This window comes from Saccopteryx leptura, chromosome 6 (genome assembly GCF_036850995.1).
Source record: "Saccopteryx leptura isolate mSacLep1 chromosome 6, mSacLep1_pri_phased_curated, whole genome shotgun sequence".
Taxonomy (NCBI): Eukaryota; Metazoa; Chordata; class Mammalia; order Chiroptera; family Emballonuridae; genus Saccopteryx; species Saccopteryx leptura.
In genome coordinates this window covers 101,849,372-101,865,663 of record NC_089508.1, presented here as the reverse complement: position 1 = coordinate 101,865,663, position 16,292 = coordinate 101,849,372, and the positions used below count along the sequence as shown (strand labels likewise).

General features: G+C 40.4%; 2 protein-coding genes and 1 pseudogene across 2 annotated transcripts in view; 1 reads left to right on the top strand and 2 right to left on the bottom strand.

Annotated features, from left to right (window-relative positions):
- Positions 1–208, bottom strand: part of AP4S1 (adaptor related protein complex 4 subunit sigma 1) — a 57,081-nt gene extending 56,873 nt beyond the window's left edge. The window contains exon 1 of the mRNA XM_066341680.1: positions 139–208. The gene's annotated coding sequence lies outside the window, so the exon portion shown is untranslated. The remainder of the gene's footprint in view (positions 1–138) is intronic.
- The window catches only part of STRN3 (striatin 3), a 114,927-nt gene that overhangs the window by 1,065 nt on the left and 97,570 nt on the right, over positions 1–16,292 (top strand). The gene's annotated exons all lie outside the window — the stretch shown is intronic.
- Positions 5,154–5,709, bottom strand: LOC136376612 (four and a half LIM domains protein 1 pseudogene; annotated as a pseudogene).

Sequence of the window (16,292 nt, the reverse complement as noted above, 5' to 3'; positions counted from 1 at the left end):
GGCTTGTGAAGTTTTCATTTTCTACCGCCAACTTGAAGTACCCTCTTACTTGGGATGCTACCTTATGCACTTAGATTCCCCTTCAGTTCTTTCTTACTTTGGGGACTGACTCATCAAGGCTTTCCCATAAAGACATACCTTGGGGATATTGTGGGCTCGGTCCCAGACCACTGTAATGAAGCGAGTGGCAGTATTTTTGCCGGGGACAGTCTTGCCTTCAATTTGTAAAAAACGCACATCTGTGAAGTGCAATAAAGCGAAGCGCAATGTAACGCCCTGTAATGGTTTCTTTTAGGGGGCCCTTCAACCGGGCCTCCCCCGCCTCCAGTCCCTTCTTCCTAACCCATAAAAAGCTAAACCAGACTATCATAGTGTTGTCTTTGTGAAACTACTGAGAAAAGATTTAATATTAGCTGAATGTAAAATGTTCTTGTCTCACTAACAGAGATGAAGCAAAGTTAAATATCCTCAGGACCCTTCATAATTAAACTTTGACTTGTCCTGTTAAGGTGAAACTTGGATGGGCTGCTTTACCTAACTTACGGAAGATGTGAGTAGTTTAAGGGCTCATGTCTTGGATTTCAGAATGGCTTCATCTTTTTTAAATGATTGTTCAGCATTTTGAGGTATTTGTGTTTATTTTAAAATCCTTTCCAGGTCAAATTTAGGCTTAGAAGAAAAAAAGCATTCATCTAAGTACTGCACCTGTTCTTCAGATTGATTACATATATTTAGAATATCAGCAGTATTGTTTGCTGACAGGTCATTTATGCCTGTGGTGAATAGTTAGTAAGGAAAATGTGTTTAAAGAAGGAATTTTGGATTAACTTAGAAATATATATTTCTGCAGTTTGATTTTGAACTAATAAATTTTTATTTGATTCACAAAGTGGGTAAAGTTAAACTTAAAATAAGAATAGGCGTATATTTTGACACTTCCTCAAGCTTTGAGAAAATTAATTATAAATTAACACCTGTTAGTCAATTCAGTGTTTCAGAATTGTGCTTTGCTATATTGTCAGGTTTTTTAAAATAACTTTCAAAAAGCTTAAGTCAAAATTGTTTCTTGTAACTTGTGCATAAACTGTCTGCTTTAAAATACTTGGGATTTGATAGAGTTCTGTTGATATACAACTTTCTGCCATACCATGTTGTGAACTTAATATTCTGTGTGAGTGAAGATAGTAAGGCGTTTTTGTTGTTGTTTTAGTAAGGCATTTATTTTTAAAGATTGCATTTTCAGATTCATTGAGACTTGGGATCATCAAATAGTACTTCACCAGTCTGAATAGCATTGATGACCTTTGCACTTTTGTACAAAAATTTGTATTCGTTTTAGCAGTTGCGTTAGTCATTCATAAGCTTCAGTAATGTAAGTAGCTGACAGATGTCTTTTGTCTAAATTAGTGAAATAGATACATATACATTATGGAGGTCTATATTGTCTATCCTAGTCCTTGCTTTCTCTTCACTCCTCTACTTGACAGTAACAGAAAGGTCTTTAAAGGGAGATTCCCTTTGCTTGTTTGGTTTCAGTTGATGTACTTTGACATAATCAGTTATGATATAGTCATTCTAGGCTGCCTTTTTTGTTTGTTTGTTTGTTTTGCTTACTTTGAAGGAGTTCTGTAGTATTTCTAGACTCTAATTTTTTCCAGGGATTTTCATTATTTTTTTTTAAAGATTTTATTTATTCATTATAGAGAGAGGGGAGAGAGAGAAGGGGGGAGGAGCAGGAAGCATCAACTCCCATATGTGCCTTGACCAGGCAAGCCCAGGGTTTTGAACCGGCAACCTCAGCGTTTCCAGGTTGATGCTTTATCCACTGCGCCACCACAGGTCAGGCGAGATTTTCGTTATTCATACTGATTTTTTTGTGTAAAATGTTCATGATTGTTTATATGCTGTATGCTATTGTTTTATACATTTGTCTAAAATGTTTTATTGGGTTACTTAATAGGGTTTTAGGTTTGCTTCTGCAGTGTTGAATTTGCTTAAGTGTGTTCAAGCTTTAGTAAGACTGCACATTTTAAAATTAATGATGAATAAAAATTTATTGGGAGGCTTTAAGCGATACATCAATTGATTTAAACTTAACTTTTTTTTTTTCTTTTGTGGCAGAGATAGAGAGCAGAGAGAGGGACAGATAGGGACAGACAGACAGGAAGGGAGAGGGATGAGAAACATCGATTCTTCATTATGGTTCTTTAGTTGTTCATTGATTTCTCATATGTGCTTGTGCTTTGAACGGGGGTAGGGGAGGTAGGCTACAGCAGACTGAGTGACCCTTGCTCGAGCCAGTGACCTTGGGTTCAAACTGGTGAGCCTTGCTCAAACCTGATGAGCCCATGCTCAAGCTGGTGACCTCGGGGTCTTGAACCTGGGTCCTCCACGTCCCAGTCCAACACTGTCCACTGTGCCACTGTGCCACCGCTTGGTCAAGCTGTTATTTATTTATTTATTTTTTTAAGATAAATCATGTCGATTTTTTTTTTTTTTTTTTTTGCATTTTTCCGAAGCTGGAAACGGGGAGGCAGTCAGACAGACTCCCGCATGCGCCCGACCGGGATCCACCTGGCATGCCCACCAGGGGGCGTTGCTCTGTTGCGACCAGAGCCATTCTAGCACCTGAGGCAGAGGCCACAGAGACATCCTCAGCACCCAGGCCAACTTTGCTGCAATGGAGCCTTGGCTGCGGGAGGGGAAGAGAGAGACAGAGAGGAAGGAGAGGGTGAGGGGTGGAGAAGCAGATGGGCGCTTCTCCTGTGTGCCCTGGCTGGGAATTGAACTTGGGACTCCTGCATGCCAGGCCGACGCTCTACCACTGAGCCAACCGTTCAGGGCTGTTAACTTATTTTTAAGAAAGATAAATAAGACAGCTTACATATTATGTATAGTCTTGGGTACACTGTTTATCTATACATATAAAACTATTTAATAATAAATACAAAGAGGCTAAGGTGTACCTAATTTTGATGTAAATTTTTAATAATAGACTCATGTGTTCCCTGGCTTTGGAAAGGATTTTAAATTAGAACCCTGCAGTATGGTTTTTTTCTCTAAAAGAAATTTGGGGTAAAGGTCTGTTTTAGAAACTTGGAACTAATCAAAGGATCTTGTCTTATGGGTGTCTTACCTTGGACTAAGGTATTTGTTAGTAAGGCACTAAGACAGTGATAACCTGAATGAGAATGCTAGTCAGAATCACCTGTAAAACTTCAAACTTTTGTAGGACTCTGCCTCATCCTCCAGAGATTTAGTGTAGGACTTGGAAAAAATGGGCTTTGTAGGATTTTGGCAATTCATATTATATAAAAATTGTAAATGCCGTTTAATTCACATTACAACCTTATGTAGGTATCATTTCTATTTTATATATGAGGAGACAAATTTAGGTTAGATAACTTTGCCAAGGTCACCCAGCTATGTAGTATTGTAGCTGATACTTGAACCTGGGTTTGTCTGAAATCAAAGCCTGTGTTCTTCTTTTTTTTTTGTTTGTTTTTTTTGTTTTTACATAGGCAGAGATAGTCAGGGACAGACAGACAGGAACGAAGAGAGAGATGAGAAGCATCAATCATTAGTTTTTTGTTGCACGTGCGACTTCTTAGTTGTTCATTGATTGCTTTCTCATATGTGCCTTGACCGCGGGCCTTCAGCAGACCGAGTAACCCCTTGCTGGAGCCAGCGACCTTGGGTCCAAGCTGGTGAGCTTTTTGCTCAAGCCAGATGAGCCCGCACTCAAGCTGGCAACCTCGGGGTCTCGAACCTGGGTCCTTCCGCATCCCAGTCCGACGCTCTATCCACTGCGCCACCACCTGGTCAGGGTGTGTTCTTCTTTTTTTAATACTGCTTTACTTCTGTAAGGATACAATAAAACGTTAGATGATAATAGCTAGTGACAAAATGTAAAATGAGGCATTGACTTCTCTAACGACTGCTGTGAGAATGTTAATATATATTGTCATTACATGTTCACTTTGATATCTCTCATTCTACTATGTAATATAACAATTTAGATAGACTACAGTAACTAGGTGATTTTCCACCTCAGGTAAGCACTACATGAAAATCTGCCTATGAGGATGGTAACCTCCCTACTCCCTCAGATATCCAGCTAAGCTCTTAAGGAACAGCCCTAAGAATCACAAGAGAAGGGACATTGGTCGACCTCTTCAACTTATACACAAAGAGCAAACAAACTACTATGTTATAAGGGATTCAGCCTGTTTGGAAATGTCACTTCCATGTCAGTAATAGTCCTGGCTTCTGCCCAGCTGCCCTTCTAGAGTTTTATGGCTACTGATTTCAGAACTGCAACAACACTTGAGGGGGCTAAAATGTTTTCATGCAATTCTCCAAATCAAAGAATTGTTGCTATGTTGCTATTAAGCAAAAACCTGACAGCTAGGTTAGTGGTGGTGTTAAGCTTCCAGAGGTAGTCACTGTGACATTGTTCCTCTGAAACAGGTTCCTTTTCTCAGATCAGTCTACACTTTCCAAATCACCTGCATTTTCCATGCTTGAAAATAGGAACATTCAGAAAACATGGCACAAGGGGAATTCAAATGTTAGCACAGGTAAAAGGTCAGTTTAGAAACACAGCTAAGTTCAAATGTTAATTTTCTAGAAATTCTTATTAGTCAATCAAAGGGACAGAAGTAAGGTTTGATGAGGAAGTTAAACAATGTATTTCAATAAGATCTCTTTCTGCTTACAGAATACAGGGTCAGTAGCGAGTTGGAACAACTCTTGTGTGTTGTGTGATGACACAGTGGGTCCCAGCTGAGTCACAAAGGGCATCTTAGTGGGAGTTTTATCTTTTTGACTTCTTGCTTACATCACTAAACAGCTAAATGGTTAGCATTTTTCTGCTTTATGATAAACATGCAGAAGAGTTAGTCTATCTAAGTGTATGTTTTTAACTGCGGCCATTGCACAATTAACTCTGCTGTGGAGTTGCTTTTAGCTAAATCCTAGTATGATCACTGTGTGCCCATATTTTAGTAATACCATAAAACGGGAGAGAAAACAGAAGGAACAACTTTGAAAAGGTAAAAGAGCACTCTTTCCCTCTGGATGATGTAGGGCAAAGGGTGAGGACACAAAAGCAAGACTCAATTCCATTTTACAGGACAGGAGACCCTCTCACTTTACAACATTTTGGCACAGTTGAGGCAATCCTCTTGCTCCTGATGGAAAACATAGCTCTTGTTAGCTGTGTTCGCGAAGCATTTTTTGCAGTGGAAGCAGTAGTCACGCCAGGATGGTCTTTCATACACCACCACACTGGACCCTTTACCAAACCCTTTCTGCACTTCATGCAGTACTTGGCAAATTTGGCCTCATGGCAGCTCACATAGTAGCAGCCCTCCCATTTAGGGAAAAAGCTTCCAGTCCTGATGCTTTGCTTGCAGTTGCTGCAGGTGAAACAACTCTTGGCCAAGAGATGCAGGCACTTGTCACAGAAAAGCAGGTGTTGTACCAGCGGAGGTTCTTGTAGTGCACCTCCTTGGAGTCCACACCAGTGGGCTTGCAGCATTCCACACAGGAGTTGGTGTAGAACTTGTCAGAGCACTTCAGGCAGCATTGATAGCCATCCTTCTCCACATACTTCTTCCCCTTCAGGGGGTCCCTGCAGTAGTAGTAGTCAGACTTTTCAGTCATGGTGCCCACCTTGTGCCTGGAGGGACCTCACACTGGATGTGTGGACAGCGGGATATATTTGGCAAGGACTGGATATGTATTGTTATCAATAATTTCCAACCTGCTACCTGGAGGTGCTAAGTAGCACAGCTATCCCCCAGGGTGGCCACTGCCTGTACCGAGACTGGGGCAGGGCAGTGGTCACAACAACAGTGGTGTTGGCAGTTAAAGGCTATGTTCTTATTACCACTCTTTTAACCACTGTGTTATATGGTCATCTTAGCATTTTTCATAGAAATGGAATCTGTTCTGTAATTCTTTGTCTTCCATTATGTGGCATATATCACTTTCGTACATTTCAAAGTTTTTTTGAGCCCCTGTGATCCATCAAGTGTAGTTCATGTATATTGCAAACATGTCCTTATATTTTTTTCTGTAGTTGGTATGTAATAAAAATGCACTTATGATATCTACAAAATGTTGTTTTTGCTACATAGAAAAATATGACAGATAATACATAGAAAATATAGTTCAGGAATTTCTGTTCTAAAACTACTAATTCTTCAGCAGATATACAAATTTTAATTAGTGTTTGTGTTTGCATACTCTGGCATACAGATTTGTCATACCACAGCAAATACTGCTACCTAACAGTTTTACTTTATAGGAGATGTTTTACTCAAATGTAACTCGATTTATTCATTTTTATGGGGAGAGAACTTTGTGGTTTTTTGCACTCTTTCCTTTTATTAACATTTTCTTCAGGTAATCAAGAGTGATGGTTTGCAAGTTATGGTGCATTTTCTATTACAAGATTTTTATGATTCCAATACGAAATTACAAAAAATAAGAACTGTATAGTGATTTTTCATAAAGGTGCTTCCTTTATTCTGAGAAGTTTATCCTTCATAAATTTTGCTGTTAGGTAGTTTTCTGTTTCAAATGATGGTGACAATAGAGTAGAAAGTATTTTATTTGATAGGATTAAGAGCCCACAGCCTTATATCATTTTCCTTGTTTCCTTTTGAAAGCCAAAAGTATAGGGCAGCAATTTTTAACTGGTGTGCTGCAAGAATTTGTAAAACATGCAATACCTGACTATTTAGTCAGGGCTGCTGACCTCTTTTCCCTTAGATTGTCAAATTAAAAAAATGACAACAGCCAGCACAACAATAGCCGTCAGGTGTGAATAAGACAAAATTATATGGGGTTTTTTTGTGGTATTTTTGTTGTTGTTTTACAGATTGGCAGAAAATCCTTTTTTTTTTTTTTTGTTTATGCTGCAAAATTGTATTAATTAGTTTGTGTGCTGTGAGATGAAAAGGGTTGAAAAATGGCTAGTGTAGGTAGGGGCCACTAATCTAGAATATTTCCCTCCGCTGTTTACCCTTGCACCCTGCTTTATAGTCTGACTTTTTGCTCTACTTAACCCTTAATGCCCATATGAATACTTTGTAGAATGCTGTTTTTTTCTGTTGATGGTTTACTCACAAATTGCCAAATCCTGTGGCCTTAAAGACCATATTCACCTAACCAACATTTTCTTTTCATTAATTGATTTGGGGGGAGGGAGAGAGAGAGACACGCATCAACTTGTTGTTCCTCTTATTTATGCATTCATTGGTTGATTCTTTTATTTTATTTATTTTTTTGTATTTTTCTGAAGGTAGAAACCGGGAGAGACAGTCAGACAGACTCCCGCATGTGCCCGACCAGGATCCACCCGGCACGCCCCCCAGGGGGCGACGCTCTGCCCACCAGGGGGCGATGCTCTGCCCCTCTGGGGCGTCGCTCTGTTGCGACCAGAGCCACTCTAGCACCTGGGGCAGAGGCCAAGGAGCCATCCCCACGGCCCGGGCCATCTTTGCTCCAATGGAGCCTCAGATGCGGGAGGGGAAGAGAGAGACAGAGAGGAAGGAGAGGGGGAGGGGTGGAGAAGCAGATGGGCGCTTCTCCTGTGTGCCCTGGCCGGGAATCGAACCCGGGACTTCTGCACGCCAGGCCGACGCTCTACCACTGAGCCAACCGGCCAGGGCCATTGGTTGATTCTTGTATGTGCCCTGACCAGGGATTGAACCCCTAACCTTGTCATAGAGGGATAATGTGCTAACCAATGGACTACCCAGCCAGGGCCTAACCAACATTTTCTGCTGTTGACTATTTCTTCATTAAAATTCTTTTCTTTGGCCCTGGCTAGTTGGCTCAGTAGTAGAGCGTCAACCTGGCATGTGGATGTCCCAGGTTTGGGTTTGATTCCCAGTGTCAAGGCACAAAGGAGAAGCAACCATCTGCCTCTATCCTTTCCCCTCTACTTACTTTCTCTCTCTCTCTCTCTCTCTCTCTCTCTTTCCCCCTTCCCCAGCCATGGCTCCATGGCCTTTGCCTCAGGCACTAGAATGGCTCTGGTTGCAACGGAGCAACGCCCCAGATAGGCAGAGCATCGCCCTCTAGTGGGCTTGCTGGGTGGATCCGGGTCAGGCACATGTGGGAGTCTGTCTCTCTGCCTCCCACTTCTGACTTAAGAAAAATACACACAAAAAAATCCTTTTCTTTGGCTTTCACTTTTAATTCTGTTTTTCCTTTGGTCCACTTAGCACTTTCTTCACATGTTTTCTTTTAGATTTTCAGGTATCACTTGCCATCTTAATACCTAAAATTTATTATTTACTATTTGCCAAGTGTTACTTAAATGCCTGTTTTTACTCATTTAAACCTAAAAAAAACAACCACCCAGAAATGCTGGCACAATTGGTTTCTTTGTTGTTGGGTACTTTTTTGGGGGGAGGGGATACTAGAATATTGGGGCCCAGAGGTTAAGTAAATCATCTTTCCAAGATGTTGCAACTAGGAGGCAACAGAAGTGGAATTTAAACCTGGACAGACTGCCTCTAGAGGCCATGCCCCCCCCCCCTTTTTTTTAAGACAGAGGGATAGATAGGGATAGACAGACAGGAAGAGAGAGATGAGAAGCTTAAATTCTTCCTTCCGGCACTTAGTTCATTGATTGATTTCTCATATGTGCCTTGATGGGGGGGGGGGGGCTACAGGAGACCGAGTGATCCCTTGCTCAAGCCAGGGACCTTGGGTTCAAGTTGGTGAGCTGTACTCAAACCAGATGAACCCGCGCTCAAGCCGGCGACCTCGGGGTTTTGAACCTGGGTCCTCTGTGTCCCAGTCAGATGCTCTATCTACCACTATGCTCTATGCGCCACCGCCTGGTTAGGCTAGAGGCCTTGTTCTTTTCTTTTTTTTTTTTTTTAAGATTTTATTTATTCATTTTTAGAGAGGGAGAGAGAGAGAGAAAGAGAAAGAGAAGATTTAAGGAGCAGGAAGCATCAACTCCCATAGGTACCTTGACCAGGCAATCCCATGGTTTTGAACTGGTGACTTCAGCGTTCCAGGTCACTTTATTCACTCACTGCACCACCACAGGTCAGGCAAGGCCATGTTCTTTTTTGTTTTGTTTTGTTTTTTTAAAATTACCGAAATGAGAAACAGGTTGGGGTGGGGCAGACAGACAGACTCCCACATGTGCCCAACAGGGATCCACCCAGTATGCCCACCAGGGGCAACTGGAGCCATTCTAGCGCCTGAGGTGGAGGCCATGGAGCCATCCTCAACGCTTGGGCCAACTTTGCTCCCATTGAGCCTTGGCTGTGGGAGGGGAAGAGATAGATAGAGAGAAAGAAGAGAATGAAGGGTGGAGAAGTAGATGGGCGCTTCTCCTGTGTGCCCAGGCTGGGAATTGAACCTGGGACTTCCACATGCAGGGCTGATGCTCTGCCACTGAGCCAACTGGCCAGGACTAACGCCATGTTCTTAACCCCTTCAGTATCCTTGGTTTCTGGGTACCTCAGACATATTTTAACTTTTCTTTTTCAAATTCAGTATGTGAATTATTCAGTTCATCTCACATACCTACTGTTTTCCCCCTACATAACACACTAAACTTGCTCATTCCCCTTTATTCTGTTATTGTTAATGTTTATAATCATCCTTCCCATATTAGAGTCTATAGAGATCCCCCTTATATATGTTGAGTCTGAATTTTTTGATTTAGTATAATTATTCAGTGAATGTATTTGAGTGCTACTTTATGCTAGGCCATTGGTACGACATGATGTTTGAAGCAAGAACCTTGCTGGCATGGAGCATGTGCTGTAGAAATACACTGCTCACATAAATTAGGGGATGTTTCAAAATGAATATGAAGCTATAAAAAACCCCTAATTTTTGTGAGCAGTATGTTAATATGATAAACCAGAAATTAACAGAATGCCAAGAAAATAAATGGTAATGGGAAACCGTTGTCAATAATGGACTTTTATTATTTACATCAGCTAAAATTTGAGTGTTTACTAATTGAATGCCAAGAATTATTTTAAGCTCTTAATATATATCTTACCTCAGTGGTGAGGAGAAAACTTTGCCTAGAATGGCCCTACAACCTAACCACTGAACTAAGGAAATAATCCAGATTTAATCTGTGGTTTTCATTTCTTTACTACCACTATCTTAGTTTAGGTTACTCCTCTTGCGTGAATTCTTTGGAGTCATCTAAAAATTTCCCTCTCCTGACACCCCTCTCTTAATAGTTTATATTACATTGTAAATATGATTGTATTCCGTGTACCCTTGTTTTAATATTTTATTTTGGAGAATTTTAGAAGTATACAAAAATAATATAGTGTCTGTGACCTTTCACAGACTTGTCACTCATCTTAAACAGTAACAGTCATGACTAGTCTTATTTTACTTATATACTTCTGTCCATACCTCGCAATCTCAAATTATTTTGAAGCAAATCCCAGAATCATAATTTTATCCATGAATATTTCAGTACATATTTGATGAAAGTTAAGGACTTTAAAAGACAAATACCATTATTGTAATATATAATGAATTGTTAAGAAAAATAATTTTTAGTATTATCAAATATCCACTGTTTAAATATTTAATTTTCTCATTTATCTTTGAACAGCTTGTTCATTAAACTCAGGATTCAAATAACAAGTGATTAGAACCCTCCTTTGTTTTTTTCTTTTCCTTGCCATTTTTTGTTGAAGAAATCAGGTCTTTGTTCCTCTAAAGATTCCCAGCCAGAGTTTATGTTTTGCAGAATGCTGCCTTGAAGTATACTTTAACATGTTCTTTTGTTTTTCCGTATTGATTAGTTGAATCTAAGGGTTTGTTCAGAATTGGTTTGTTTTCTTTTTTGGGTTGGGAAGGGGAGAGCGAGACTACTTCACAGGTAGTGATGATGTCTTCCATCAGAAGGTACGCAGCAATTTGTCTTCTGTGGTGTTAGCAGCTGTTGATGTTAGGGCTTTGGAATGTTCATTCATTTTTTTTGTTTTGTTTTTTATACAGAGACAGAGAGAGAGAGTCAGAGGGATAGATAGGGACAGACAGACAGGAACGGAGAGAGATGAGAAGCATCAATCATCAGTTTTTCATTGCAACACCTTAGTTGTTCATTGATTGCTTTCTCATATGTGCCTTGACTGTGGACCTTCAGCAGACCGAGTAACCCCTTGCTCGAGCCAGCGACTTTGAGTCCAAGCTGGTGAGCTTTGCTCAAACCAAATGAGCCCACGCTCAAGCTGGCGAGCTCGGGGTCTCGAACCTGGGTCCTCCGCATCCCAGTCCGACGCTTTGTCCACTGCGCCACCGCCTGGTCAGGCTGGAACATTCATTCTTTAGGGCCACCCTTAGATTTTAAAAAAACTTATTAAGAAATTGAGATGTAATTCTTATAATCTAAAATGCACCCATTTAAAGTGCACATTTCTGCAATTTTTAGTATATTCACGTTGTTTTTTTTAAAAGATTTTATTTATTCATTATAGAGAGGGGAGAGAGAGAAAGAGAAAGAGAGAGAGAGAGAAAAGGGGGGAGGAGCAGAAAGCATCAACTCCCATATGTGCCTTGACCAGGCAAGGCCAGGGTTTTGAACCGGCAACCTCAGTGTTTCCAGGTTGACACTTTATCCATTGCGCCACCACAGGTCAGGCTATAGTCACTATGTTTTAGAGTTTAACATCACTGTCCAATTTCAGAACACTTTCATTATTACCCCACACAGGAACCTGGCACCTAAAGGTAGTTAGTTAGTCCCAATTCTCCCCATTCCTTGTTAAGCACAACTTTCTGTCTCTATGAATTTGCTTTTTCTGGACATTTCATATAAATGGAATTACACATTGTTGTGACTGGTTTCTTTAACTTAAGAAAATGTTTTCAGGGTTCATCCTTGCTGAAGCATGTAACAGCACATTATTTCTAAATAGTATTCATAATAATGTTATGGTTGAATAGTATTCTATTGTGTGGATAATACTACATACAATTTGTCCATCAGTTGATGGACATTTGGGTGTTTCTGCTTTTGGGCTATTATGACATGCTGTTAACCTTTGTGTATAAGTTTGTTTGAACATGTGTTTTCAATTCTCCTGGGTATCTATCTACCTAGGACTGCAATTGCTGGGTCTTGTTCAAGTTTTTGAGGAATTCTGTTTTTCTTTTAAAAAAACCAAACTGCCGTACCTGACCAGTGGTGATGCGGTGGATAGAGAGTCGGCCTGGGACGCTGAGGTTCCTAGTTTGAAACTTCAAGGTCACCAGCTTGAGCCCAAAGGACACTGGCCTGAAGCCTGAGGTCGTTGGCTTGAGCCCAAGGTCTCTGGCTTGAGCAAGGGGTCATTGGCTCAGCTGGAGCCCTGGATGAGAAATAATCAATGAACAACTAAAGTGATGCAATTGTGAGTTGATGCTTCTCATCTCTCTCCCTTCCTGCCTTCTCTCTCTTTCTCTCTCTCTCTCTCAAAACAAAACAAAACAAAACAAAACAAAAAGCTGCCACCGTAAAGACCACAAAGTTGGTATCTTCTGTAATTACAATTGGTGTTTCATAATTGGATTGTTTTTATGCATATATAAGTATGGTTATTGTTGAAAATAATCATTAAACAGCAATTGAACTTCATAGTATTTGAAAAAAAATTATTGATTTTAGGGAGAGGAAGGGGGAGAGAGAGAAAGAGACAAGAATATAGATCTGTTCCTATATGTGCCCTGACTGGGGATTGAACTGGCAACCTTTGCACTTCTAGATGATGCTCTAACTAATTGAGCTACATAGCCAGGGCGAACTTATTAGTACTTTTATTAAATTTATATGATAGTTTATCTTTGCCCCATTTCTCTCTCTCTTTTTTTTTTTACTAATTTCTTTAAAAACTTCCAAATGCTGCCTGGCCAGGTGGTGGCGCAGTGGATAGAGCGTCAGACTGGGATGCGGAGGACCCAGGTTCGAGACCCCAAGGTCGCCAGCTTGAGTGTGGGCTCATCTGGTTTGAACAAAGCTTGGACCCAGGGTCGCTGGCTTGGGCGGGGGCTTGCTCGGTCTGCTGAGGGTCCACGGTCGGGGCACATGTGAGAGGGCAGTCAATGGGCAGCTGAGGTATCACAGCGAGGGACTGATGGTTAGTGCTTCTCATCTCTCTCCGTTCCTGAGTGTCTGTCCCTATTTATCCCTCTCTCTCTGTCTCTGTAAAAAAAAAATTAAAAAAAAAACCCTCCCAAATGCTGTACTTTATTAGTTATAAAGATTTTACTTTATAATGCTTTAAATTTTTGTTTTTTAGTGACATTTAGTTACTTTTATTTTGGAAGGTTTTTTGTTGTTTTTTTTTTGTTTGTTTTTTTACAGAGAGAGAGAGGGACAGACAGGCAGGAACAAAGAGAGATGAGAAGCATCAATCATCAGTTTTTTGTTGCAACACCTTAGTTGTTCATTGATTTCTTTCTCATATGTGCCTTGACCGTGGTCCTTCAGCAGAATGAGTAACCCCTTGCTCGAGCCAGCGACCTTGGGTCCAAGCTGGTGAGCTTTGCTCAAACCAGGTTAGCCTACACTCAAACTGGCGACCTCAGGGTCTCGAACCTGGGTCCTCCGCATCCCAGTTCTACGCTCTATCCACTGTGCCACCGCCTGGTCAGGCTATTTTGTAAGTTTTTATTTTAGTTTTTGATATCTTTATTATTAAGTTAATATATTTATATGAAAATTAAGTCATAGGAATGTCAAAAATAGTGACTTTTGTGGTAATCTTAATCTTCCAGGAACAATTACTGTTGTCTTTTTGGGTCTATATATTTACACATACACAGCAGTGATCCTCAGCTGGGGGCAATTTTGCTCCCATGGGACATTTGACAGTGTCTGGAGATCTATTAGGTTTTCCCAACCAGAGGGTGGTACTACTGACAGCTAGTAGATAGAAGTCAGAGGTTCAGAGATGCTGTTAAACATGCACAGGACAGGACTCCTCCCCCACCCCAACCCTTAAATAAAAATATTATCTACTCCAAAGTGTATAATAGTGCTGAGATTAGCGACCCCAATGGTAACTACAGTTGATTCTTTTTTTTTATTTTTTTTTATTCATTTTAGAAAGGAGAGAGAGGGGGAGAGAGAAAGAAGGGGGGAGGAACAGGAAGCATCACCTCCCATATGTGCCTTGACCAGGCAAGCCCAGGGTTTCGAACCAGCGACCTCAGCATTTCCAGGTCGACGCTTTATCCACTGTGCCACCACAGGTCAGGCCCAGTTGATTCTTGAACAACACAGTCTTGAACTGCGCTGATCCCCTTATCCATGGCTTTTTTTTTTTCAGCAGTATACAGTTGGCCTTCTGTCTCCCTGGCTTTTGCATCTTTGGATTCAACCAACAGTATTTTCCATCCGTGAATGCAGAGGGCTGGCTGTATACATTTTTCTACGTCATTTTAATTAATTAATTTATTTATTTATTTATTTTTACAGAGATAGAGATGTCAGAGAGAGGGACAGATAGGGACAGACAGACAGGAACAGAGAGAGATGAGAAGCATCAATCATCAGTTTTTTGTTGTGGCACTTTAGTTGTTCATTGATTGCTTTCTCATATGTGCCTTGACTGTGGGGCTACAGCAGACCAAGTGACCCCTTGCTCCAGCCAGCAACCTGGAGTCCAAGCTGGTGAGCTTTGCTCAAACCAAATGAGCCCGCACTCAAGCTGGCGACCTCGGGGTCTTGAACCTGGGTCCTCTGCGTCCCAGTCCGACGCTCTATCCACTGTGCCACCACCTGGTCAGGCTCTATGTCATTTTATATAAGGGACTTGAGCATCCATGGATTTTGGTATCCACAAGGGTCCTGGAATCAATTCTAATACTGAGGGATGACTGAAATTTTTGGTGAGTCAGAAGTTACATGGGGATTTTGGGCTGCGCAGGATTTGGTGTCCCCAAATGCTATGTTGTTCAAAGGTCAATTGCATATCTCTGTGTGTCTTTGTATAGATTATCTCATATCCATTATGTCCAATACCTAGAAAAAATGCCCGGCAGTAATATAATTATGGCAGTAAATACGTAATTGTTGAGTGAATATATTAATAAAATAAGCTCTCACTATAATTTGTTTTAAATACTGTTCCATTTCAAAATATATAAATCTCCCTCATTTAAATTTTGTTTTTAAATTGATTTCAGAGAAAGGAAAGGGGGAGAGAGAGAGAGAAACATCGATTTGTTTTTCCACTTATTTGTGCATTCATTGGTTGATCCTTGCTTGTGCCCTTACCAGTAATTGAACCTGCAACCTTGGCAGGCATATCAGGACAATGCTTCACCAACTGAGTGACCTGGCTAGGTCTACCTAATTTTTTTTAATGTTGTTATAGTGTTAGGTTTGTGAAATCCTATTATTATTTGTCAAATTAATTTCACTCAGAAATCATGTACCCAAATACTAGAATGCTTATGGTCAAAATAGCTTGTCGCCCTACTCATCTTGTCCTTCTAGTTCAGCTTTTCAGAAGCAATCACTTTCAAATCTTTCTTCCACTATTTTCATCCTTATTAAATAATAGCATAATATTTTCTTTGGCAGTATTAACATTACCTTAATCTGCCAGTTATGGCAATTGAGGATTTATCATACTTCTTACATTTCTTTTCACCATATTCCAGTATAGATAATAAGACAAATTTTGCATTATTATGACCATGGAAATAATAATTTGGAGACAAAAAGTATACTGTGAATACTTGCCCTTGGCTATACATTTTTTGTTTTCCTTAGAGTTACCTCCTTTTTATTTGATTATTAGTTTTATGTGCATTTATTGCTATTTTTCCAAAAGGTCCTAAAATCCATCAGGGTTTTCAAACTCACAAGTGAGCAAATCACCTACTGGTTCTGCCTCTTGTGTGGAGGGCGTAGAGTGGAATGGGAAGAACTTGCCTTTCAGAGCTGTTAACCCTCTTGCACTGATCTGAACTTGTTCTTAAGACTTGTTATAGAGTTATTACTCTGAACCCTCTGTCTGTTGTTCTGTTTGCTGTAGAGTTACTGCTCTGAAACCTTTGTCTGCTGTTCTTCAGCTGGAATCTCTCCTCCATTTTTTTAAAATTTTGTTTTTGTTAATTTTTTACTGGATTTTATTTTTTATTCGTTCTTGGCTTAGTTCTTCGTTTTGCTGAAATACAATATGTTGTCTAATCGTTTCTTGAAAAAAGTTACATAGGAGGTAAATTTTGGGACCCTGACTCTTTTAAAAATGCCTATTTTATTCTCTCCCTTGTTTGGTAGGTTG